Source organism: Pinus tabuliformis, chromosome 8, assembly GCF_031772625.1.
Source record: "Pinus tabuliformis cultivar Carrire ecotype Pingquan chromosome 8, CPIR1, whole genome shotgun sequence".
NCBI lineage: Eukaryota > Viridiplantae > Streptophyta > Pinopsida > Pinales > Pinaceae > Pinus > Pinus tabuliformis.
The window spans coordinates 1,928,047,383-1,928,073,444 of NC_142294.1; positions in this window are offsets into that span (position 1 = coordinate 1,928,047,383).

A 26,062-nucleotide genomic window follows, 5' to 3' on the forward strand; every position below is an offset into this window, starting at 1 on the left:
ACCAACACAGTGAGGATTCATCAACATCACCATCCAATACCTGCACATCAAGGAACAACATTAAAAAAAAGAAGAGAAAAACACATGCAACAAATACAAGCAAGGACTTCACTCTCCAACAAACAACATCTATAGGAAGGCCATTAGGTAGGTACATGTATGCAATATTCTTGGCCTCTTCTCTTGAGCATATTATAGTTAGAAATTTGTTGTCAATGCATGAGAGATGAAGTTTTATAAGATAAGGATGGGTCAACACTCTCAGCCGCCTTCAACTAGTTAATTGCAGTTTACTCCTTCTCTCATGCAAGATTTAAAAGTCAAATTATGAAGGGTGATGATTTCAAGGAATGAGGACAACAGTTAAAAGAAGAAAATTTTGCAAAGACCAAAGTCACCATAGCACTCCAAGCTCTCCATCCACTTCATATTCACTATCTATTCACCATTCATCCATCCCATTACATTCTTGAAAAAAAATAAAACAAAGCATCCTCCCCATTTTCACAAATCTACACTACTCCCTTTGAGCCCTAGCATCATCATCCAATCCCTCTTCATCATTTCGTGTCACTCCCATACAGTTAGAAGACCCTGAAAGAGGAGGAATGACTACTACAGGAAGGCAAAATGTTGCTACAAGGAGGAAAAAATAATCAAATTATGCTAAACCCCAAGATGACAGAGCTTAAGAGAGACCTAATCAAAACATATAACTTCAAGGCCATTAAGCAGTCATTTAGGCCACGAGAGAGAAGAAGAAGGCAACAAAAGGAAATGAGGCATTCACCATCAAAACAAAACTCAAACTGCAGTGATGAAAATATGTTTTCCAAGATGTCTCCAATCTCTTTCTAGCTTTTGTCCAAGGCCTAAGAATGGGAAAAGGGCATGGGAGTCAAATTGAGGGCCTGTCCTAGGCTCAAAATATCATTTATCTTCAAAAAGGGTTTCCTGTAGTTTTAACAGGTTTTGGAGAGGTAAATCCCCTCTGCGGACAGAGGCGATCCCACTAGCCCAAAATGGGTCTAGCAACAATCAATTAACGCTACCATGCAAGTTCCTAGTTGCGAATTGAAAGTGGATTATGGGAACCAACCTGGAGTCCAACGCTAGTGTCGTAGACGAGTTGATACTCTCGTTCCCTTGCTCCGGCAGGTCACGATCGTCACGATCTCCGCGAATGGATACCTGCACATGCAAAGAACGAAGCGAATACAAGCATAAAATCCACTAAATACAACTATATATCGGTCAGAAAGACATAGATCAAACATTATCATAATGAACAATAAGATCGGAACCATAACGATAGTCGTTTATTAATGAATAATCAACAAAGAAAAATAAAACCAAAGTTCTGACGTTGAATCTCTCCTCTGGCTGGGCGAGCAGCTACATATGTCTTGTAATAGACCTTTCTCTCTCTTTGATTATGAATACACAGCTCAGACTTCTGGCAACATAACCTCCCTATGCTACAAGACTCTTACTATCACTCAAGACAAGCGTTATCACTACTAGCACTATCACCACTACTCAAAAACTAGCTTGTCAAATGCATGAGGACAGACTTTTATAGATGGAGAAGGGGAGGAAGATACAATGCATCAAGACACCCATTATGGATTGGCATTATCTCCAAAAATCCGCTGTGGATAGATGTAAGGGATAGATGATGAATCTCGACATCTAGAAGATTAGCTTTATCCTCAAAAGACTTCATGACTTGAAGGGAAAAAACATCCGGGCGCGCGTTTGTTAAAAATATTTTCCAAAATCGGTTGGCGCGGGTGTTACTCTAAGACAGAGCGCCAATGGGCGCGCCTTCTTTTGAGGATCTCCCTCATTGGCGCGGGTAGTACACTGTGGACATGCGCTAATGGAAAAAGGGCACTTTTCAGGGATATTTTGCAGGAGGTGTCCTCAGGGCACATGAAGTCCATACTTAGGGGAACATAATGCAAGTGTTTTTAAGTTATGTCACTGCTCACAGGTCCCAAAATGAGTCCTCCAAAGTACGGGAAAGGGGTAACAGGGACGGTGACCAATGCTGACAAATTACTGTGTAATAGATGCCCCCTAAAGCATGAGGCCCGAGAGAGAGAGAGGGGTGAAATGCTTTATAAGAACACGTGTAGCTGCCGCCGAGAATTTGCATCGAGAGATACAACTGATAGCTCAAGTACATGATATATGTGGTATGGTTGCAGCCATCCATAAGAGAGTACATAATAATCTAGATCCATAGTATGGGCGCAGCCATCTGGTTAGGATCAATGAATAGACTCAGGTATGGTCACAGCCATCCAGTGAATGAGTCATGTAAAAAGAATCATGCCTAGATTACAACAGACAAAATCTAGGGTCTTGCGCTCCATCTCGACCCGAAAAAAAGTACAAGTTCAAGCATGCGAATATATGAGCTGAAGTCGAACATGCATGAACATCGTCTGATTACCAGTCAATAATGAAAACTGTTAACAGACGCGAGAGGTACCACCAATAATGACAATGGCCCTCAAGGTACTATAGGTACAATCTACGGCGTGCGAATTAGTGATCTGGCGTCGAACACCCATAGAATCATTCGATCGGAGGCCAATGATGAAAACCTCACGTCGAACACGAAGAACCTGCCATTGAGGCATGCAGGCTCCAAGGCACCGGAAGGGAGTCTCTAGATTAGCTTCCTGGATAATGAGCTGAAGTCGACAGGAAGTGACCTTGATCGAAGGTGGGCCATGATGTTTCCCAAATCATCGACACGAGGCAGAGAGATAATGTTGTGAATCAGGATTATGTGAGCTATCAGAGGGGGTTTGTTTTTCTGCAGAGGTCAATTTCTCTTGAACATATCGGCGGCACGATAGTGGAATTGGCAGTATTTGACATCAATGGATCAGAGGTCATGGTGACGAGGCAATGAGAAGATGAGAGGTCAAACAGGATTATCCAAATCCATGGAGGCAAGTGAAAAATGAGATGAGATATCCCCACCCAGACACGAAAGCAGACAAGTGCCATGTTCAAGAGCGACATACTGCCGACACGACAATAATTATGGTTCCATTTTCCCCCGCCATTTCTCGCGAGTACCCCAATTATTTTTAACAAGCTTGATGGGGATAGCATATGCTTGTGGTGCGTCATTTCGACAGAATCCGATGTCATCAGGTTTTAACGAGTCTGACAAAGGAAGAACTCGGCGTCTTTTCATGTTTAGAGAGTTTGAAAAGACAGCAGAAAAGGAAACTCAAAGGGTGTCTTTTTTCGTAAAGTTGTGTCTCTCGAGCCCAAAAAAGTATAAAACAATGCTCGAAAGAACCGCCCGACCATTACGATCGAGGAGTACTTTTCATAAGTAGTGATTTCGACCTGAAAAATGAAAAAAGCGATCGAAACCACGTCGTTTTGAAACCGTTAACAAACCTGAAACGACAAAGGTCCGACGATCTCTTCATTTTTACACAGTCGGAAAAGAGTTTAAAGACGACTGTCTCTTATTTACGTTTAACGAGTCAAGAGGGGTAACTCGACGATATTTTCACATTTAAACAGTCGGAAAAGAGCTGAAAGTAGACCTCCATTTTTATTCTCTTTAACGAGTCAAAAAGGAAAAATACTCGGCAATCTTTTCATTTTTTACGAGTCAGAAAAGAGCTTAAAAGGAGACTCGTCCTGGAGGAACGAGTGGTATAAAGGGTAGCAACTGGTTCTGGAAATGGTGGAACTACTCAAAACATGTAATGGTCAAGAGGCTGGCTAATAAAAACCACTCATCGCTGTGGTTCCTCAGGAAAGGATAAACAACCAAGTGAAAGCATATGATCGGCCAAAGAGATGGTGGCGGTGGAATGAAACCACCAAGGCTCATCTAACAAAATTTAGCGAATAGGCGGCAATCACGAGATGTAAATCGGGTATGGGTTCATTTTTACAAAAGCTTGAACCATGGAGAACTCTGCTTGGATTCGGTTTCATGTTTAAACAAGCTTGAAACGAAAAACTATGCTTGTTATAAGTTCGCATGCCCCCAGCATAATAACGCAAATCGAGGTACATGCCCCCCAAGCTTCATTGCATTCAACAAAGTGGATGGAATGAAGGTTCACTCTCAAGATCTGTGAAAGACTCGACTTGTATTTTACGAGATCTTCATCAAAAGACTCGATTTGGAAAGGGAGTTGTTTCATTTTTTAATGAGGTTGACGCAGTAAAAGAACTATCCTCATAACCCTTGTTTCATTTTTTAATGAGTTCGTCACAAATCAAAACTATCCTCGGACACCTAGTTTCATTTTTTAAGGAGCTTGACACAAGAAAACGAACTATGCTCCGACCAAGTCTATTTTCATTTTTTAAGGAGCTTGACATAGGAAAACGAACTGTGCTCCGACCAAACTTCATCATAATGAACAGGAAGTCGGGGCTTCCAAGAGTGCCACTCTCGGTGGAAGGACAACATCTCAGAAGTCAGGACCCAATGCCCCCAGGACACTATGCATGACAGTGGCATCACTGGATACAGGCACGGGATAGGTGGCCACATAGTTGATCTGTGGTGGGGCAGATGCAACTGGTGGATGAAAACCAGGAGGGGATGACGACTGCGCAGGAGGGACTCGTTGACGAAGGAACGATAATTGATCGATAGTCGCAATTCTTCCATCGTGTGGAAAGCAAACCACACGGAAAAGTGAAGAGACAAGGGCCCCCATGGCATAAACATAGTCACGGCCAAGGAGAAGACTGAAATCTAAAGCACCTTGGGTAACCGATATGTCTATATAGACGGTTTTGCCTCCCAAAGTAATAGGGAACTTTGGAAGGATCCCTAATGGTTGACTAGTTCCTCCGTCAAAAGCCGTCAGATTCGGCGCGACTGGCACAAGCTGTGGGGAACCCAAAGCTTGCCAAGTAGTGGCAGGCATAAGACTGACAGATGCACCCTCATCCAAAACAGTGCCAGGTATCGCCTTATTATAGGTGTGTACTGTAACCCAGAAAGGCACATGGGATGGAAGGCGGGAGGTGGTCAAACGACTCCAGTCGAAGGAAACGACTGAACTACTTGGTGGGGGAATCGTATGATTGCCCCCCTGCTCTAAAGGGACTGAAGCAGGACTCTCGGGAACAGCTGGGATAGGAGAGTCATTTCCGTACTCAGGAGAATCTGAGGAGACGAGAAGAACATGGGAATGATGCTCTTTCGAAATAGAGTGGTCAACGGGTGGTGAACTCGATTCGACACTCTTTCCGACCAATGGTTGGTCTGGAATAGGCTTGGCAGAGCCAGGTTCGGGAAGAGGAGGCTAGACAAGAGAGGAATCTTGGTCGATCTCTTTGTCAGCAGGGAAACGATCTGCGGCTGCAGAAAGATGTTGATAGCCAATGGGTAGTTGAGGTGAGGGAGCTGTAAGACTTTCCAAGACAACAGAGGCTTTATCCATGAGCGGACAAAGGTGAAGGGGATGATTGCCTTCACAAAGTCTACAAGGGATTCGAAGCTTCCCTTTTCCCTTACCATTTCCAGCTGATAGTGTAGCATCGCCGTGAGCTTCAGAGGACGATGAGGGGCAGGCCGGATTGCGAGACCATACTTCTAAGACCTTGGGAATGCCAGGACAATCGCGAAGAAGATGGTCCTCCTTGCACAACCTATAAGGAAATTTGACCTTCCGCGGAGGAGCAGAAGGTGGCTCGACTTGAGTTGTACTTTTAAGCTCTCGCTTAGGAGTCTTCTTCTTCTTTGTCTTCTTCTTCTTCTTCTTAGCCACCTGGTTACTTGAATCCAGACTTTCGCCAGGAGAAGTAGAAGATGAGGACGTAGAAACAGGTGAAGAAGGGGAGAGGTCCACCTTGGAATCAACATGATGTTGTTCGGGTGGAGGAGACGGTGGAACAGGAGTCATCACACTCGGGACCACCGAGGTTGAAAACAACCATACGGGCAAACCGATGGTTAACCCAGGCAAAGACAAAGTTGCCATATACGGAGCACCGACATTTCCAAAAGAAGGAAATGGACTAGGGTTTCCATCTGGGGGAACACCTTGGCCGGTAGACTCGGGGAAGGATGCCATTGAAAAAAAGAACGAACCCTACTCAAGCTAACACAAACAAGATCTAACTAGGTAAATGTGAATCGTGGCCGAATAAATTTTAAGACACACGGACTTAACTTGACCTTTTCATGTTTTAAGAGTCGAGAAAAGGACGAAAAGATGACTCTAGTCTCCTTCGAATATTTAGTGAGCCTGAAGTGACAAAATGCTCAGGTGAACCTTTTCTTTTAGGGAGTCTGAAAAGGATCAAAAGTGACTACTCTGGAGAACTAAGCAAAAGGTTTACCAAACAATCCGTAAAATTGCTTATACACCTTGGCAATCATATGAAAACCAAGGACTTGCCGTACGGCAGTCAATCTTCCCGAATGTAGTGTTCAGTGCATTACGGCTTGTAAGGCGGCAGACACGGCTTCCTGTGGATAAAGGATGATAACCTAGTGGGGTCTCCACATATACTCGATGGTACGTGGGAGCACAAATCCGTGCTAGACCACTATCGAGTCACAAAAGGAGGAATCACCCAACCATAATGTGAAACAACAGTGACTAGGTTTAACGACGCCGGAACACGTCTCTAGCCTAGACCTCTAGAATGTATGCGTTAAGTTCCAATGCGTTGTTAGATTCATTCAGTTCATTTTACAGTTGATCTTTGATTAGGTTTCAGTTTTCAGGTCCTACCGTATGTGATCTCTCAGAATTTCCTAAATGCAAGCTATATGCCAAAATATATCATTCCATTCAATGAATGCTAACTACAGAAGAGTTGAGATCTTTCAATCGAACAAAATGATCATAAAACAAACAATGATAACTCTAATGCAGCTAATGGCAATAAAAGAAACTTTTCTTTAAAGTCATTAATCACTAACAACAATGAAAAACTTTAATTTCCATTAACTAATATAACACAAAAGAGATTGTTCGTTTTTCTTTTATTGGCAAAATGCACTAAGTAAATTTTGAGAAACAATAACAGAGAGCAAAAAAGAAAATTTCACTCAATGGACACAATCAAGTCTTTGAAAAGAAAGGCAATCCTTCAAACCAAGAAAAACTCCAAAATCTCAATGAGCCATGTGATCTAGGCTCAAAACGAAGCCATATGGAAATCAAGCAAAAAGAACTAAATTGCTCGAATAACCCAAAAACAAGCTTCAACAACCACCAAACAGATGCAAAAGAGTATCCAAAAAGTTGACTGGATCAAGAGAAGACCGAAACAGAAACTGGCAAACACCCATAGTATGCAAATGTAATCTATGCACACTTTTCATTCATATCCTGAAAATGAGAATTCTAATTATGCAAGTGTGATCTGTTATCTCAAAATCAGACCCTGATAGGCTGCTGGTCAGGTTGACTCTAAGTAACTATTTCAAACCTACTTTAGGCTGAGGCTTAGCCTCCTCAACCTGAGAGGGCTCTCTCTAGATGGGTTAATGATTTTGATTAAGATAAGATGGCTAACTCTTGTGAAACAACTGTAACAAATATGAAAGCTGGAAACATATTAAACAACTATCCATTGGGCCTATGGAGTCAACAACACCTCAACATAACAAAGATCTTGACCTTACATGGAAGTCAGGACATTCAGCATTTGAATATTCAGAACATACATTCATATAGAACCACACAGTTTATAGATGCATACAGGAAATCAGAGCACATTCAGTGAATTCTGAGTGATTATACATCCATACCACTGCAAACAAAACTAAGGAAAGGACAACATCACACATTCTGAATATAAGAAATCCTTCATGAATCCTGAGAAGTAAAATCAAAATTATATTACTGAAATGAGTCTTTACATAAGCCAAATACAAGCTGTGTCATAAAATTTTCCAACCTTGATTACATTTCCCTTGCTCCTATTTATAGAGTTCTTCTACCTGACTGAGATTCCTCCTCACACCTGAGGGGAACTCGAAGTCTATTTCTAATGACACCTATTCACCTTTAAACTAACTAATAAAAGCAACTTACTACTAACTGACAACTCTAGAAACCTAAAACAATTAGGATTCTAATTCTACATCATGCTGAACATAGCATTTATTACAATCAAGATTCATTCTCTGCCAAGTGGATTACTACAGCTGTAGCCTTGATGGATGTTTAAAGCTGCTTGCTGGACTTTGATGTCGCACTTTCTCCATTGCCCCTGAAAAATAGAAAATTGTCCCTGTTTATCGGCCTTTGGTTTTCCTCAAAGATGTTCGAATCCAATGAACTATGCCCTTCATCTTTGATTATACAAAACATATCAGAATGCCACGTCTTTGATCTGCTGTCTACCTTTGCCATGTGTGAAGATAAAAAACCTCCTCCAAGCTGTCTGACATACCATGGACTAGTAAATGTGATCACTTTATAACAAAAAGTTTAGAATTGGGTTCGAATATATGTTTCCTCTACCTCTCTTGCCCTGGTTGAAAGTTGATACCTTTAAATGACCCTTTGAGGATATTCCTTTTTCAAAACTTTTCCCTCGGTCTCACAAAATTGGTTGACTGAGTTTAAATTATGTAGCTTCAACAATTTCGTAGCGCACTACGAAACTGCTGAGCGTTAGGCATCCTCTTCAGCAGTTTGCGTAGCGCACTACGAAACTGCTGGGTAATTCCAAAAACACAGTTTTAACCCAAAATCTGACTGTCTTCAAGTAACAAGGAAGAAGAGATGTATGCCAATCATTGGCAATGAAGACAAAATCCTCCCCATAAGGTTCACTAAAGTGTTCACTGCTTGAGAGATTAAGAATCCTTGGAGCTTCAATAGCTTCCTGACATAAGAGGCTAAAACGAAGTTCATTGTCTTGCTAGTCCACCCCAGTATGTCAAATTTTTAGCATTAAAGAAAAATATATCAGGGCCTTTTTCAGTATAATGTTTCAGACTTCATGACAAGACCTATGAACATAATTCAAATAAAGATTTGTTGTTGTCTCTAGCCCTGCTTAACCTCTTTGCTGCAGGAGTTTCTGCCTCAACTTCTGCAGCCTCATCTTTTACTGATCTTGAAATTGAAGAAGATGATACCAACCCACAACTGAACTGAACTAATAGGCTGTCACCCAAGCGACTTCCGAGAAAAAAAATGCATCTCCAACTGTGCATATGCATGATGCTAAGCTAGAGGCCTTGGATTTTGACAATTCCAATCTCTGGACAGTCCTCCCATCATAAACCAAAAAAGCAACAAAAGATTCCCTGTTTTTGTTGAGAACAGTGCCACATCACTTGATATCCAGGTCGCATGAGCACAATCAAGCTCCACATCAATATTTGACCTTGGCATCTCTGAGCTGCCTTCAATAGTCATTGTGAAATCATTTAATGCCAGTGCACAAGATACAGACTGGCTGTGATAATGAACACTGTTGGCACATATTACAAGCACACCACCAATAGGAGAAGGCACCGCAAGAAGCTTATAGGAATCATGTGGAAGGTTAGGAGCAGACCAAATAAGAGGATGCTGCTTTAAAGTCATGCTGATGCTAAGTGTTGAAATTGTGCTTGTGTGATGCTTCCAGGCTAGGCACCCTGCCCATGTAGGCTCCCTCTCATGAAGTATGACCATCACAGGTTCTATATATCCATGAATAAATGTGAAGTCCTTCACATGTTTCATATCCAAATTGTGCACATTAACAATGTATGACGATTCAATATGCACAGAAACATTACCACCAGAACCACTAGCTTCGTCATCTCCAACAAGTCCATAACCAGCCTGGGCAGCTTTAAGTATTATCATTTGAGAATCATATATAAGCACATCGCTGCACCTGCCCTATCGTGTCCTTCAAAATAATGCAATGAGCTGGTGCATAGGCCGTGGATTGAATCATTAGCTTTGCAGATTCAGATGCATGGCTACTTGAACCCTTGTGATATACCATCCACATTCCTTTGCAACCCGCCAATTCAACCTCAGTGATTAGTTCTGGATGGATAGATTGTTGAAGCACACATAACGAACCATTCTTTCCATGACCAGAACAACCTACCAGTTCATAGTTGCTTTGTTTTGCAACACCTGTTGCGTTAAGGTCTGCATTCAATCGCAATCCAGATGTGAAGTCTTTCAATGGACCAACATTAACCAATGAATCTCTTACGGCAAACTACATAACCTCCTGATTTTGAGCCTGCATCCGCCATGTCAATTTCTGCAAGAAGTAATTGCTTTTGCGGAAAAGCACATTTCGTTATATCCTCCGCACTCTTTTTACTTTTCACATTTTCATCTTTCCAAATGATACCAGTGCCAGAAATGAGAAATGCCAGAACCAGCATTGCTACAACCACCACAATTAAGGTAAATCACACATTCTCCAGTACATCCCTTATTGCCCGAGAATTGTCTTCGGTTTTGGATTCCAGACCATTTGCTGCCCTCGATGAGCTGCTCTCACTGGCTGTGCGTTGATACCCACTGCTCATTGGATTACAAGGTAGCTTCCGCTCTGGTATTTGAGAACATAGAAGTGAAACAATTACTCCTGCTATTTTCTCAATCCAATCCATACGATCTATTTCACTCTCTGCTTGGCGGTGATCAATTTTATTTGCTAGTTGTCATCTGTAAGGGGTGCCATTTGACCCAGTAATACCAATTTTGTCCATATCTTGAGAAATATAAGCCTAAAAGCCCAATCTCGATAGAGAAGAAAAACGGGACTTTCATCCACAGGAACCTGCAAAGGGACTGACACCAAACCTTTATAATTAAAAAATTGATGTTCAGAATTTAAAATATTTTTTCTTGAGTGATAACAGGTGGCTCCACTTGGGATAGTGTGCCCCTGTGGTACACTAAGAACATGCAGGTCCAGTGCTTTGTCCTCTTTATGAAAAACATAGATTTGCTTGACAAACATCCCTTTCCAGCTTCTTGGGCCTTCACCTCGGGCTTAAACTTGATGATCACTGTGGGAGAAAGAAATCTACATCTACTGAAAAATGCTCAGTCAACCTTGAGCTTATTTGCATTGTCCTACCTACCTACCCTATCAATTTCAAACTTCTTTCAGCTCAATCAATGTGAAATTTCCAATGTAGCCAATCATTTGTCTTATCTAATATTTGAGTTCTTTGACTGCATCGGAGTTCAGAGCCACTATGATATTGTGGTGACCACTACCACTGAAATTGCCTCTGATCTTCATAGAAAAACTGAAACACTGGAGAGTAAAACTCTTCCATGTATTTAGCTATAGGATCCCAGAATGCATGATCAGCTTGATGATTCTTGTAACTTTTTGGTTGTACAAACTGATCTTCAACAACAGTGTACAGTTCCTCAGTCGTGAAAGATAAGGGAAGCAACACTCTCTCCTTATGTTCTGCCATAGAAAGCTTCTGAAAATAATGATCATGATTATGAAGACTATATGCCTGAATTTGACCTCGTAAATCTTCAATGTCTTTCTCAATGTCATTAGCAACTTCATCCAAAAATTTCATCTTATCCTCTGCCTTACACTCAAATGATTTTAGATACGAGGACAAGGACAAAGAAAAATTTTCATTTGTTTCTCCATTACTATGACCATTATTCCATTGTTTGAAACCTTGAATTGAAGGAGAGTTTGCCATCGCATCTGATCTATCTATCCATTCCTCCAAAAACATAAACCAAAAGTCTTCAAATGACTTGATGGATCTGGCAGGAAAGCTTTCAATCCACCATTTACATTTCCCTTGAAATGAATCATAGAACAAGATAATGCAAACATCCTCATGCTTAACTCTAAGAAGCTCTGTAAAATCACAAAAATCTGATATATGCTTCAAAGTTAAACTCAGATCTTCTCCATTGAATTTTGGACCATTCCTTAGGAAATATGCATCCTTGGGAAAATGATTTGGGAAACCATGAATTCCTAAAAAATTTATGCATGCATACCTTGAAATAAGAATAGTAGCATCTGGGTCCTTCATAACTCCAGTGGAATCACCATGAATCTATGAATTTCGAATTCTTCAACAATGGAGTCGCCAAGGTAGATTTGCAGCCTCAAAAAGATTTCTGAGCTCCTGCTACCTTCAGAAGTTCAGTCTCTTGATTTCGGGAATGAATAATCTTCAGACTCCCGACAGACGCACCAAAATGTTATCTCAAAATCAGACCCTGATAGGCTGCTGGTCAAGTTGACTCTAAGTAACTATTTCAAACCTACTTTAGGCTAAGGCTTAGCCTCCTCAACCTGAGAGGGCTCTCTCTAGATGGGTTAATGATTTTGATTAAGATAAGATGGCTAACTCTTGTGAAACAACTGTAACAAATATGAATGCTGGAAACATATTAAACAACTATCCATTGGGCCTATGGAGTCAACAACACCTCAACATAACAAAGATCTTGACCTTACATGGAAGTCAGGGCATTCAGCATTTGAATATTCAAAACATACATTCATATAGAACCACACAGTTTATAGATGCATACAGGAAATCAGAGCACATTCAGTGAATTCTGAGTGATTATACATCCATACCACTGCAAAAAATACTAAGGAAAGGACAAAATCACACATTCTGAATATAAGAAATCCTTCATGAATCTTGAGAAGTAAAATCAAAATTATATTACTGAAATGAGTCTTTACATAAGCCAAATACAAGCTGTGTCATAAAATTTTCCAACGTTGATTACATTTCCCTTGCTCCTATTTATAGAGTTCTTCTACCTGACTGAGATTCCTCGTCACACCTGAGGGGAACTCGAAGTCTATTTCTAATGACACCTATTCACCTTTAAACTAACTAATAAAAGCAACTTACTACTAACTGACAGCTCTAGAAACCTAAAACAATTAGGATTCTAATTCTACATCATGCTGAACATAGCATTTATTACAATCAAGATTCATTCTCTGCCAAGTGGATTACTACAGCTGTAGCCTTGATGGATGTTTAAAGCTGTTTGCTGGACTTTGATGTCGCACTTTCTCCATTGCCCCTGAAAAATAGAAAATTGTCCCTGTTTATCGGCCTTTGGTTTTCCTCAAAGATGTTCGAATCCAATGAACTATGCCCTTCATCTTTGATTATACAAAACATATCAGAATGCCACGTCTTTGATCTGCTGTCTACCTTTGCCATGTGTGAAGATAAAAAACCTCCTCCAAGCTGTCTGACATACCATGGACTAGTAAATGTGATCACTTTATAACAAAAAGTTTAGAATTGGGTTCGAATATATGTTTCCTCTACCTGTCTTGCCCTGGTTGAAAGTTGATACCTTTAAATGACCCTTTGAGGATATTCCTTTTCCAAAACTTTTCCCTCGGTCTCACAAAATCGGTTGACTGAGTTTAAATTATGTAGCTTCTACAGTTTCGTAGCGCACTACGAAACTGCTGAGCGTTAGGCATCCTCTTCAGCAGTTTCGTAGCACACTACGAAACTGCTGGGTAATTCCAAAAACACAGTTTCAACCCAAAATCTGACTGTCTTCAAGTAACAAGGAAGAAGAGATGTATGCCAATCATTGGCAATTAAGACAAAATCCTCCCCATAAGGTTCACTAAAGTGTTCACTGCTTGAGAGATTAAGAATCCTTGGAGCTTCAATAGCTGCCTGACATAAGAGGCTAAAACGAAGTTCATTGTCTTGCTAGTCCACCCCAGTATGTCAGATTTTTAGCATTAAAGAAAAATATATCAGGGCCTTTTTCAGTATAATGTTTCAGACTTCATGACAAGACATATGAACACAATTCAAATAAAGATTTGTTGTTGTCTCTAGCCCTGCTTAACCTCTTTGCTGCAGGAGTTTCTGCCTCAACTTCTGCAGCCTCATCTTTTACTGATCTTGAAATTGAAGAAGATGATACCAACCCACAACTGAACTGAACTAATAGGCTGTCACCCAAGTGACTTCCGAGAAAAAAAATGCATCTCCAACTATGCATATGCATGATGCTAAGCTAGAGGCCTTGGATTTTGAGAATTCCAATCTCTGGACAGTCCTCCCATCATAAACCAAAAAAGCAACAAAATATTCCCTGTTTTTGTTGAGAACAGTGCCACATCACTTGATATCCAGGTCGCATGAGCACAATCAAGCTCCACATCAATATTTGACCTTGGCATCTCTGAGCTGCCTTCAGTAGTCATTGTGAAATCATTTAATGCCAGTGCACAAGATACAGACTGGCTGTGATAATGAAGACTGTTGGCACATATTACAAGCACACCACCAATAGGAGAAGGCACCGTAAGAAGCTTATAGGCATCATGTGGAAGGTTAGGAGCAGACCAAATAAGAGGATGCTGCTTTAAAGTCATGCTGATGCTAAGTGCTGAAATTGTGCTTGTGTGATGCTTCCAGGCTAGGCGCCCTGCCCATGTAGGCTCCCTCTCATGAAGTATGACCATCACAGGTTCTATATATCCATGAATAAATGTGAAGTCCTTCACGTGTTTCATATCCAAATCGTGCACATTAACAATGTATGACGATTCAATATGCACAGAAACAGTACCACCAGAACCACTAGCTTTGTCATCTCCAACAAGTCCATAACCAGCCTGGGCAGCTTTAAGTATTATCATTTGAGAATCATATATAAGCACACCGCTGCACCTGCCTTATCGTGTCCTTCAAAATAATGCAATGAGTTGGTGCATAGGCCGTGGATTGAATCATTATCTTTGCAGATTGAGATGCATGGCTACTTGAACCCTTGTGATATACCATCCACATTCCTTTGCAACCCGCCAATTCAACCTCAGTGATTAGTTCTGGACGGATAGATTGTTGAAGCACACATAACGAACCATTCTTTCCATGGCCAGAACAACCTACCAGTTCATAGTTGCTTTGTTTTGCAACACCTGTTGCGTTAAGGTCTGCATTCAATCGCAATCCAGATGTGAAGTCTTTCAATGGACCAACATTAACCAATGAATCTCTTACGGAAAACTACATAACCTCCTGATTTTGAGCCTGCATCCGCCATGTCAATTGCTGCAAGAAGTAATTGCTTTTGCAGAAAAGCACATTTCGTTATATCCTCCGCACTCTTTTTACTTTTCACATTTTCATCTTTCCAAATGATACCAGTGCCAGAAATGAGAAATGCCAGAACCAGCATTGCTACAACCACCACAATTAAGGTAAATCACACATTCTCCAGTACATCCCTTATTTGCCCGAGAATTGTCTTCGGTTTTGGATTCCAGACCATTTGCTGCCCTCGATGAGCTGCTCTCATTGGCTGTGTGTTGATACCCACTACTCATTGGATTACAAGGCAGCTTCCGCTCTGGTATTTGAGAACACAGAAGTGAAACAATTACTCCTGTTATTTTCTCAATCTAATCCATACGATCTATTTCACTCTCTGCTTGGCGGTGATCAATTTTATTTTCCAGTTGTCATCTGTAAGGGGTGCCATTTGACCCAGTAATACCAATTTTGTCCATATCTTGAGAAATATAAGCCTAAAAGCCCAATCTCGATAGAGAAGAAAAACGGGACTTTCATCCACAGGAAACTGCAAAGGCACTGACACCAAACCTTTATAATTAAAAAATTGATATTCAAAATTTAAAATATTTTTTCTTGAGTGATAAGATGATCTATAAAAGAGAATTCTCAAACACACGATGATTCTAATGTAATATAAGAACCAATCAAGTGCAAACCAAGAAAAATGGGTGAGAGTTCCAAAGATCATAAACTAAAAACACTCAAAGGCTATTTAACACTCATACACAATTTAGCCCCCCATGTTTTTGCAAAAACAAAAGCAAAAAGATGCAAAATTGTGAAAAGATCGAGGCAAATCTCCAAGTAATGATCAAAGGAAATCAAATTAATAATTTGCCAGAAAAAGACTCAAAACCAGTCAAAAAAGACTCTGATACATTCAGATGATTGAAGAAAACAGGAAACCCAAGCTTGGGAGGCTGTAAACAAGCAAAATGAACAAGTTCACAGGGTTGGCGCGACTGTCAGGAAGAAAACTGCGCTAATTAAGGATTGGCGCGTTCTGTCAATGTGCAACCTGCGCCAACTGGCGCGACTGTCAGGCCTAAAAACGCGCTAATCAAATTTGCCGACTAAAAAAAATAAAAACCAACAATTCACGGCTTGACTAACATAAACCAGACAGATCAAATATACAGACAGGCAGACCAAGCATAAAAATCCAGCTCAGAAAACTCATCTAAGCAAGAAAACAAGAGAGATCAAGGTGCATGACAAACTCCAAGCTGTTCGGTTCGTAAGCCAAATCGGAGATTGACTAAAGTGGCGTTGATCTACTCCGCTAATGCAAAGCAATAGCGTTTTGAAGGCTACCTGGCCGTTCTTCAGGCTCCGTCCAAGGTTTATGAATCAAAAAACAAATAGCTTCCCCAGTGGAGTCGCCAAATTATTGGACAGGTAAATCCCCTCTGCGGACAGAGGCGATCCCACTAGCCCAAAAGGGGTCTAGCAACAATCAATCAATGCTACCATGCAAGTTCCTAGTTGCAAATTGAAAGTGGATTATGGGAACCAACCTGGAGTCCAACGCTAGTGTCGTAGACGAGTTGATACTCTCGTTCCCTTGCTCCGGCAGGTCACGATCCTCACGATCTCCGCGAATGGATACCTGCACATGCAAAGAACGAAGCGAATACAAGCATAAAATCCACTAAATACAACTATATATCGGTCAGAAAAGACATAGATCAAACATTATCATAATGAACAATAAGATCGGAACCATAACGATAGTCGTTTATTAATGAATAATCAACAGAGAAAAATACAACCAAAGTTCTGACGTTGAATCTCTCCTCTGGCTGGGCGAGCAGCTACATATGTCTTGCAATAGACCTTTCTCTCTCTTTGATTATGAATACACAGCTCAGACTTCTGGCAACATAACCTCCCTATGCTCCAAGACTCTTACTATCACTCAAGACAAGCGTTATCACTACTAGCACTATCACCACTACTCAAAAACTAGCTTGTCAAATGCATGAGGACAGACTTTTATAGATGGAGAAGGGGAGGAAGATACAATGCATCAAGACACCCATTATGGATTGGCATTATCTCCAAAAAGCCGCTGTGGATAGATGTAAGGGATAGATGATGAATCTCGACATCTAGAAGATTAGCTTTATCCTCAAAAGACTTCATGACTTGAAGGGAAAAAACATCCAGGCGCGCATTTGTTAAAAATATTTTCCAAACTCGGTTGGCGCGGGTGTTACTCTAAGATAGAGTGCCAATGGGCGCGCCTTCTTTTGAGGATCTCCCTCATTGGCGCGAGTAGTACACTGTGGACATGCGCTAATGGAAAAGGGCACTTTTCAGGGATATTTTGCAGGAGGTGTCTTCAGGGCACATGAAGTCCATACTTAGGGGAACATAATGCAAGTTTTTTTAAGTTATGTCACTGCTCACAGGTCCCAAAATGAGTCCTCCAAAGTACGGGAAAGGGGTAACAGGGACGGTGACCAATGGTGACAAATTACTGTGTAACAACAGGGTTTCCTGTAGTTTTGACAGGAATTACTGTAGGATGTATTAGTTCTCATCTAAAGGAAATTTGAAGGTTTTAGAGGTGTCCAAATGGTGGAACAAGGTAGCAGAAGGTTGATAAGGATATGGAAGATCTTGTTAAACTAAAAAATATTCAACTCATCTTGAATAAGGCAAGAAAACAAGATAATGGTGTCAAGAAATAAGGATTTTTCTTTACACAAATATGCTTTTGGGCTTGTCCTTGCAGAACTTATAGCCAAGATTCTTAATGCGCAAGAGAGAGGCCACCGGGGCCATGGATGAGGCACAATAAGGTCACTAAGTTGCTAAGAGGATGAACAACACTTTCAATAGGGGGGTATGATGGGCCTCTAAATTAGACATAAATTAAGGCTCATACCTCTAAATTAAACAATAATTTAAGACCTATGACCATCTTTTAGCACATTAAACCTCTCTTTATGCATTAGATAATTTATTTTTAACTTTAATATATTCATTAGGAAGGTTTATGAATAATTGGATATTTGTGCCTAATATTATTTATTTTTGTGGAATATTATGAGAATATTGGGCAGATTATGAAGATTTGGAGGAGGAGATAATTTAGGGACTTGTTCCCTACTACTGGAGGATCAATAATGAATAATAAATCAACAAGATATTATGGAATTATGGCACAGATTGTGGAACTCCAATAATTGAGAAAATCTAGGAATTGTTTCCTGCCATTTAATGCATATTGATAGTATTGGGGACTAGATCCACTAATCAAGGGATTTTGGTAGGGAAAGCTTCCTCCATTCATGGGGAATGATTCCTAATCAATTTGTATAAGTACCAAGTCGAATTTTCCTCTAGGGATATATTTTCATTAGTGTTATTGTGGGGAGAACTTGTATTTTTACAGCTCCATTGTATTTTCTTGGAGGGATGTAATTGTGTTGATGAAAATAATGAATATTGATGTCATATTCAACTTCTAAATCTTGTTCTCCTCCATACATCTTTGAGTTTCCTTGGGTTTGGCCATCCCAAGAGTCTCAGAGCCCGTTTGTATCATTTTCTTTCCTTCTTTTCACTGCTTATTCACATGCATCTCTTGTTTTTATTTTTTTCTATTTCCGCATTTAGTATTAATGATTTCTTGTTGTAGGATCGAGTTAAATGGTTGATGAAAGTTCTTTTGCAGCATCAGAATAATTATTTCATCCTTGGAAAAGCTTTGGAAGTTCATCGTAATCATTGAGTTGCTTGGATTAGTCTTCTTATTCCCAAATCTAGATTTCTGGAACCCCTTTGTGGCAAAGAACAACAAATTTCTGCTATTTTTTAGAGCATGCTAACGAGCTTGAATCAATTTGGTTCCACTTGCATTAGATCACAAAACTTTTTTAGTTCATAACAAAAATTACTCATTTTCACTTGATTACATTAGGCATTTTTTAGATTTACTAGTTCTCGAATTTCTAGATTTTTGACTAGTAATGTTTTTATATTTTTTAACATGGGTTAATAGAGGTCTTTTTTAGTGATTCCACTTGGAATGATGACATAATACATCATAGTTAATAAAAAAATTTGTCCCATCCAATTTGGATTTGATTTTCTTGGTCATTCGATGAATTATAATGTTGTATAGTAAATCTGTAACATCATATAGGAAATCACTGTAGCATCTTGTAGGAAAGCCTCTTTTAAGCCTGAATTGAGAAAAATCATCATTGAAGCTGGGATTAGGCCTCTACTTGACCTCCATGTCATCAAGACCATATTAAACCTCTTGCTCCACACTTGTCTCCCTTGCCAAAGTTCAAAGAAAGATTAGCATTTGCATTCATAGAGCAAAAAGTTAAAAAAAATGAGTTCTTTTATATTTACACATGCACACAACAGTTAATACTCTCTAGATCACATTTCATGCTCAGTTAGTTTAAATCATCACATGTGATAAATATGGTTAAGTTAGGTTTCTTTTACATTTAGTTCATGATCTTTATGCAATTAGAATAGGCTTCTTTCCTTGTACTTTCTTTCTTGCAATAGGTTAAGGTTCCATTTCGAACATTTCATTTTTTGCAATTAGTTTAGGATTTGGCTTCATTACATGCACTCCATTAAATCATGGCGGAAAATGAAGGACACATTGTATGTCGCACATATAATGCTGATACCTCTTAAGTTTATACGAACCCCGGGTTGATAATTGAAGTTGGTAGCCTTAGGAGTTGCAACATTCTTGTTGCAATACCGAGTCTCATCACTTTTTGGTGTCGTTGCCGGGGAGGTGTCAAAGTATGCATTGTTTTCTTCCCGAGTTGATTCATTTCTTTTTAGTTTTGCAAAAACAAAAAATATTTTCATTAGGCATATTGAATTTCAAAAGTAGAAAACTGCATTGCATTATAGCTTTCATTCTGTTAGAGTCGGTATGTTCAGCCCTTCGTCAGAGACCAAAACCTTTTTTGTTGCATTTCATTTTAGGTGTCTCATTCAGCTCGATCATCTACATTCCATTAGGAGCATTGATCTTCTGACAGAAGGGTCTTGTCTCCATACTTCCCTCATGTCATGTACTGTTTCGTGTCTGATCATTAAAGTTCATCAAAGTCAATTTTACAGTCATTATGGATTGTCTTTTGGTCACCCAAGAGTCATGTCAGTCATTAGGTTTAGGGTTTCACAAATTTTGTCTTCAAAGTGTCTAATAATACTAGCAGGCATATGAGGGAGGTTTGAAATAAGTTTTTATGATACAAATTTCATCGTCAATATGCTTGATCATGATTTTTCTTCAAAACTCTGTTTTGAAGAAAAATCGTCCATTTTATCTTTGTAATAAATATGTAATTCTCAAAGCTCCTTCAGTTGTGAAATTCTTCAAGCGCAACCCTGGTCTCCTTTGCCGAATCCAATGATAGCTATCCCTGCACAAAAAGACAAGAGGTTCATCATTCAGCTCAAAAAATCATAAAGGAAGCAAAAAACAGAGTTTCAGAGTGAAGTGTCAAAGTTTGCAACATGACAAATTGGTTTTTGAAATCAAGAGTTAAATCCTTGGCATATATATCATTTTTTTGTTCCAAGAGTTCATTTGCATACTAAATACATCAAAGAGCTAAAGTGGAAACGTGGAGAAGCAACATAGAGCAATTTTGGTAAGCAAGTGAGGTTATTGGGTGAAAATCGCTCCAATTTAGCGGCGCGGCACACTGGGCAGGAGGCGCGGCGCACCCACCAGGTGCGGCGCATTGGGCCGCATTTTGCAGTGTAAAACAACATTGGCGCGATGCACTAGGGAGGCGCGGTGCATTGGGCATCCTGCACGACACATACACTTAAAGGCCCGAAACTACTCAAAATTCCTCCAAATTGCCAATAATTCACACGAATTTGCCAGGTAGAGCCTCAATCATTGCATTTCATTCAAATTTGTCCTATGATATGGTGATTGATCAATGGTGATGGTCTAAACCCTACCATGTCAAAGTTCTCATATAAAAATGGCTGCCTAGGGTTTTATCAACTATTTGCCACCAAGTTTGCTCTTTCCATCATTCTCTTGTCTCCCTTATTCCTTTTGTCCCTGATTTCATTGTTCCCTACCCCCTAAAATTACTAAAACCCCATCCCATATCCCAAATTCCCTTTCACAAAATTTCTCAATGTAAAACCCCAGAATCCTAACCATAAATCCCTAAACCCTAATTTCCTCTCCCACTGAGCTAGGGTTGGCTATGGGATCAGAGATATCTGAGTAGAGGAGGTGTAATGGATATTAGAAGGTATGAGGTCATTTCATATCATTGAACATCAGATCTCCATCATTTGTCGAGAAGTCATTCCAAGGAGGAAGCCATTCATCACACAAAAGGGATGGTTTTTCTAAAATGATGTTTCTAAGCAAGAAAAGATGAATTTGGGAAACTTGAGAGAGGTTTTTGTCCACAATTGACCAAGGAAGAAAAAACTCATTCACTTTTTACATAGATATCATGGTTTCAGAGAAATGTCATAAATACAGTCGCCTCGAGAGAATTGATGCACCTCTGAAGTGACCTTGGCAAAATCACGTTTTCTCCTAGCTTGGTTGGCCAAACGACTTGCTTGATGAGTCAAATGATAAATACACACAAATATATTTCTAATGAGCTATCATGAGCTCAATTGGGAGTTGAGGAAGCCCTTCAAAAATTGACTGCAATAGCACTCTGCCCCGAGGCAGCCTCATTTGGCACATTTTGACCATTCTTTGGATATTTGACTTTTGACAGGGCAAATGAACTCCAAATTGAAAATTTCAAGTTGGGCTGAAAATTCGACTCAAAGACCTTTCCAACGCACTATCCCGTGCCCAATTTGGATCATGGAAAGGTCCTCAAATGTAGTCTGCAAAAAGGTGCTACGTACAGAAATGTTTAACACAGGGTTTTCCTCCCTATGCGCCGCGCCACGTGGCGCTCGCTTTTGCTAGGGAGCTCCAAATCACAAAAAGTTTACATTTCTAGATTTTTCATGAAAAATCATGGTTCTTGGTGCATGGCCAAGAAATTTGGGTAAGTTTTGAGTCCTCAGGAGGTCAAAAACACTCAAAAAATGACCTCACTGCCCCTATTTTGACACACATGAAGCAGTCTTGGGAGATTGAAGTTTTGGAGGGGCAAATGACATCCAAATTCAGAAATTCAACTTGGGTTGGAAAGTAGGCAGGTAGTGCTTTGCAACAAGAACACTTGGGCTCAATTTGGACTTCAGGAAGTGCCTCAAAATCAGCTCCAAAGTGGCGTGACGCATAGAGAATCAGGTGCGACGCATAAAGGATTTTTGCCCATTTTTCACTGTTCAACTTAGAAATTCGCCTAGTTTTGACCAGTTTTGCTTCTTTATGTGATTCTTGACTTTTCATAATGTAATTTGATGACCATGATGTAATTTTGGCACATTTTTACTTGTTCTAGAAGATTCATTCACCAAAAGGTGAAATGTGAGTGAATGAATCAGTTTCCTAACATATAGAGGCAAGTTGTTTCATTGCCTATTTTTCAGTTCCTTGTTTAGATATAGTTGAAACAGCTCCTAGAATGATGAGATCGACCCCTAGAGGCATGGGAAGGAGTTAGGCTTGTCTATATCATGTAATTTCTTAGTCATTTTCAGGGTTGGACACTTGGGATTTCTTGGCACATCATTGTACATTTTATCTCTGCATTTTTGGCAAAGGAAAGACCAGGGTTTTGCAACACTTGTTGGGATCCATGTGGCTCTGTGTTTTGATGGTGTTTTTCTCTATGTATTTGTAAGTTCACTGATGTTTATGTGTATCATTTTCCCTTCTCTTGTCTTCTGCAATTAAACAAATGAGTGATTAAGGTAGAATTCATTGGACTGCTATGCTCTGCCTGGATATTTGGTTTAATTCTACATGTTTTCATCTGTTTGAGGAGGACTCTTGAGACCTTCTTGCCCTCCTTGGCTGCTCACCAGTATGATCCACCCATTCATTCAATCCAAAGCATCAAAACGATTGCCTTCCTTTCCCCAATCAGAACTCTGCAAAAACTAGGCTTCATCCCCGGACCCAAAATTTGCCTGTCCCTTTTTTCCAACAAAATCCCCAAAAGCTCAAATCAAAACTTTGCACTTCATACCTAGCCTAAAATTAGTTTGTTTTTCAGTCATCTCCAGCCCCATCGATTATATTTCGCTAAGATTGACCCGGAGAGAGCCCTCTCCTGTCCTCGTAGGGCTAGCTACGAGGCTGAGCGTGGTTTGATGTGGACCTAGAACCTTGCCATTTCAGCCTGAGGCAAATCTAGGCTCTAACATAGTGGCGACCATACTGGGGAAGAAAGTTTATTTTCATTGTTTGGCTCTGTAGACTACAGACGGAGCCTGAAGTTAGCCAGGTAGCCTTCGAAACGCTTTTGCTTTGCATTAGCGTAAGTAGATAAAAGCTACTTCAGTCAATCTCCAGTCTAGTTTATAAACTGAACATTTGATTTAAATGATCACCCCAGTACTTGTATCAAGTTAGATCTGATGGTTGATGGTGGACAACGATCAGACATAAGAAGGTTGAAATCATTCACCTGGTGACTCCAACTCAATGTAGAGACTCCACTGGAGGACTAACTGTTGGCATTATGTTTCTGGTATGGCTATATGTTACAGATGTTGTACTTGATGGCAACTCCCGTGGCAAGGCTCTCAATTTGTTGAAAATTAAGAAGTACGCAGGAAATTAGTTCAGAAGGTGCGTACTCGCAGGTACACCATGCAGGGACCGCGTCCAGATACGCAGGCTAGCCGTTTAGGAGGTGCGTCCCCCCAGTGCACACATTTCAAGGCAGAGAAAAGCACACGTGGGGTTTCTTATGTTTTACTCTTGGTATTTAGCCGACGGTATTGGGTTATTATGGTGTCGGCTCGTGGTATTGTTCCATGATTTTAGGAGGAGCTTGCCTATATAAAGCAAAGGAGATCACTTGGCTAAGCATCTTTTGCAATTGAATATCTTTAGATCTTAAATATTGGGTTATGGTCTTAAAAGCTTGATCTATATGAAAAGGAAGTTGAAGGCGAATCTGTGAAGGGTGATCTCTCGAGCGCATGATCAGATCTGAGCAACTGTGCCACTCTGGTGGACTGCCTACTTGGCCCTAATCAGAAGGCCGCAGGTGTTTAACAGAAGAACTACGTGGGTACGCAGTGCAGAAATAGGAGATCTGCGTCGGTACGCAGAGCAGAAACAGGAGACCTGCGTCGGTACGCAGAGCAGAAACAGGAGACCTGCGTCGGTACGCAGAGCAGAAGAAGGAGAGCTGCGTCGGTACGCAGAGCGACTAAGGTTCAGGTGCGTCCGCATAGTAAAAGTACGCGGCGCGATAGTATTTTTGGGTGCGTCCCTGCAGTAATAGTACGCAGCGTGGTTCAAGGAACAGTGCGTGGGCACGCAGTTCGGCAGAAGGATCCCTGCGGGTATACGCAGGAAAGCAGAAGGTGAACTGCGTAGCGACGCAGGGCACAGAAGGGAAAACTGCGTATCTGTCTTAAAATGTTTTGTTGACTGAATTTTTCTGTTGATAAGGTGTTCTGGGTTAGTTCTGTTATTGCTGATCTGATAACTGTAGTGGACTGTAACTTTTATGTACTTGATGATCATTTGATGCTTTATGAAAAGAAGTAGGGGGTTGTAGCTCCCTTCCAGGAGAGACTGGAAAACGAGAGAGAGAGAGTTGTAGCTCTCTGCAGGTTGCAACCTACGTACTGGTAAAGGACTGCACCAGTACAAAACCATTGTAAAAGGAGTTTCTAATTTGAAAGAAGATAGAGACATATTGCAGCAGGTGGTTTTCACCCACATTGGGTTTCCACCTTACATCTTGTGTTCTTTGGTGTGACTATCTGTTTTCTTTGTTCATGCTCATTATTTTATGGTACTGACATGCAAAACTAATTCAAAGAACAAATAAGGAAGATTTATTAAAAGAATTAGATAATACTGATTCACCCCCCCTCTCAGTATTATTTGCAACAATTGGTATCAGAGCAGGTCCTTCAGAGAAGCTTGATCGCTTGAAGGTAGATTGTTCATCATGAGCAACTACGAGAGAGAAGCATCAATCAAGCCACCGGTTTTTGATGGGACAAACTTCAATTATTGGAAGGTAAGAGTTACTGCCTATCTTCAATCTCTTGGTACAGAAGTTTGGGACATCGTAGAGACAGGCTACGCTTTTCCTTCAGCTACTCCTACAGATGCAGCCGAGAAAAAGAAGTATGAAACAAATGCGAAAGCAGTCAGTACTCTATTAGGATGTATATCTCAATCAGAATTCATGAAGGTAATGCACTATAAATCCGCAAAAGAGATATGGGACAAAATTGTCACGAGCTATGAAGGAGATGAACAGGTAAAGCGTGCTAAACTTCAAACTCTCAGAATTCAGTATGAGACTCTCAAAATGTATAATGATGAAAGTGTGGCTAACTATTTTCTTCGGGTAGATGAGGTTGTTAATTGTATGAAAATTTTGGGTGAAGAAATAAAAGAGGCTATTGTGGTTGAAAAGGTTCTAAGATCATTGTCCCCCAAGTTTGAATCTAAAGTATCTGCAATAGAAGAAAAAGAAAATCTACGAATTCTTACTATGTATCAGCTACATGGAATTCTAACTGCTTATGAAATGAGAAAGGGAGGTCCATCAGACAGAAGAGAAGCTGCTTTCAAGGCATCAGGCAAAGGAGATTATTATGAAGCAAGCCACGTCCCAGAAGAAGAGGAAGAAGAATCAAATTTTGTCAGAAATCTTCAAATGGGTTCTGGAAGGTTCAGAGGTAAGTTACCTTTTAAATGCTTTGCTTGTGGAAGAGTAGGTCATTATGCTGCAAAATGTCCTTATAAGGATAAAGGAAAGGAACCTGCTAGATGGAACAAGAAACAGAACGCAAATAAGAAAAGCTACTACACTCATGAAGATAGTG